The sequence below is a fragment of the Coenobita brevimanus genome, chromosome 51, assembly GCF_032717465.1.
Source record: "Coenobita brevimanus isolate Jiangsu-jjx chromosome 51, ASM3271746v2, whole genome shotgun sequence".
In the NCBI taxonomy this organism is placed as follows: domain Eukaryota; kingdom Metazoa; phylum Arthropoda; class Malacostraca; order Decapoda; family Coenobitidae; genus Coenobita; species Coenobita brevimanus.
Window position 1 is genome coordinate 15,369,364 of NC_137004.1, and position 2,147 is coordinate 15,371,510.

Here is a 2,147-nt window from a genome sequence, read left to right on the forward strand (position 1 = left end):
TATCGGTGGAGGGCTGCCAAAGTCGGGGGAGGGTGGTGGAAGCTGCAGTAACCCCTTCATTCCGACAACCTATTTTTGTTCATGCTTCCACGAGACTTTTATTCAAGCTGTGGATGGATTAAGGAGGGTTATATCGAACACTTGTATTACGAAAAGACTCCTGTAAGCTGGAAAGAATCATCAGAAGAAAAAAAGTCGCCATACTGAAGATCAAATTGCAAGGGTTCGTATAAAATGTGTCGAAGCACCAGGTAACCCACCCCAATAATACCTCCAGGCCTCGTTGTTATCCGTGTTGAATGTTTTGTTGATGGGGAAATAAGGATGTGTAGCATTTGCATAGTTTACCTTTTTAGTGCGTTTTTTTTTTTTTTTTTTTTTTTTTTTTTTTGAGGGGCCTATCTCCACACGATGTTTAGTCGATGTTGAGATGTGTACTGTTTGTATATTTTTCACTCCTGCAGTCCGATGAATTCTTTATTATTATTATTATTATTATTATTATTGTTATTGTTATTATTATTATTACTACTATTCCATCTCAGTATTTGTATATTTAGTTATAGGGTTAGATTCAACCTTCAAAAGCCTCTTCACTATTAGAGATTCACTGTGTTGCATAAAATCCCTTGGTATCAAGAAGAAGAAAGCAAAAAACACGCTATGGGATCAAAGGGTAAATCAGTGCCTCGTGTACAGCAGCACTGGCCATCTTCATTGCTATTACCGACCGTCTCATGCACATCAAATTTTTACGAGCGTAGATGACTATAGTCTATTTGATTGACCTGTACAGCTGAGATACATGGGCCGAGCAGGGTGTGTTTGAGTCGCGGCTGCTGGTTGGCTGCCGATGATTTAAATCTACACCTCTCTTATTTTAACACATATGCATTTATATTTTTTAAACTGCCTTCAGTACAAGCTGCCAGATTAAATATGGAATAATTTCCGAAGCCGAAGAGGTCAAAATTAGCTTTAAAAGTTTACTTTTATCAAAGAAAATTAAAGTTGATTATAAAGTTTCATAAAACGAGGAGTGACTTTTGAAATAAATTATCCATCCACTTTGTACAGGGGGGCGCGGTAGCACAGTGGTAGCGCGCTGGACTCGTAATCGGGGGATTGCGAGTTCGAGCCTCGCCCGGGCTGCCGTGCTGGGAGTGGTAGCTCGCTCCTGTAACCCTAGCGGGGCTATATAGTCCAATACAGGGCTTAGCTCGGGGGAACTCCATTTCTCCCATTTCCACGTTGTACATCCACGTCCGCATGTTGCGCTACCTCCACGCACGGTGTACACCTACGTCCGCATGTTGCGCTATAAAATCCACCCATAGTGTACACCTACGTCTGCATGTTGCACAACAATACCTTCATTCTTTCATTCATTGCCAGACGCCATGTATCCCAAACGGGGTGGCCAAGGGCTTAGAGTTAATTGTTTTACAGGGAGGGGCACTAATCCTCCACCAACCCCACCTGACACTTAGGGAGAACGTTATGCCAACAGCATCTGGTGTTCCTAGGCGGTCACCCATCCAAGTACTAACCAGACCTAACGTTGCTTAACTTCGCTGATCGGACGGGAAGCGGTGTACTCAACGTGATCACCTCCATATATTTCAGTGACATCGGCGGCGGTCAATCAGCAGCCGCGTATCAAACACTCCCTACTTTCCGCATACATCTCAGCTGCACAGTCAATCAAATACTTTTTTTTTTTTTTTTTTTTTTTAAGTATGTTTCATAGCCAACGGCCATACCACGTTAAGTACACCGCTTCCCGTTCGATCAGCGAAGTTAAGCAACGTTGGGTCTGGTTAGTACTTGGATGGGTGACCGCCTGGAAACACCAGATGCTGTTGGCATAACGTTCTCCCTACGTGTCGAGTAGGTGACTGGTCCTCTTAGTAATGTAGTACATGGCAAGGTAGTGGGAAATTTTAACTGCATATCGAGTTTGTGAAACGTCGCAGAGGATTGCGTAGGATATGTGCGAGGGATTGGTACCTTAAAGGATTTCGTAAAATTGTGAGTGGAAATAATGTCATTTAGCAGCTGTATATCACGTCATTTTGTAAAAATTTAGTTAAATTCGTTTTTTTTTTTTTTTTTTTTTTTTTTTTTTTTGTGCGTGTGTGAAAAAT

The 2,147-nt window shown here is 42.1% G+C and overlaps 1 non-coding gene and 1 pseudogene across 1 annotated transcript; one reads left to right on the forward strand and one right to left on the reverse strand.

Annotated features, from left to right (window-relative positions):
* Positions 1-1,501: 1,501 nt before the first annotated feature.
* LOC145400340 (5S ribosomal RNA) lies at positions 1,502-1,618 on the reverse strand (annotated as a pseudogene).
* Positions 1,619-1,749: 131 nt separating this feature from the next.
* Positions 1,750-1,868, forward strand: LOC145400307 (5S ribosomal RNA). Its single transcript, XR_013897414.1, has one exon. It is a non-coding gene; the product is annotated as a 5S ribosomal RNA (ribosomal RNA).
* The last annotated feature ends 279 nt before the right edge of the window (positions 1,869-2,147 follow it).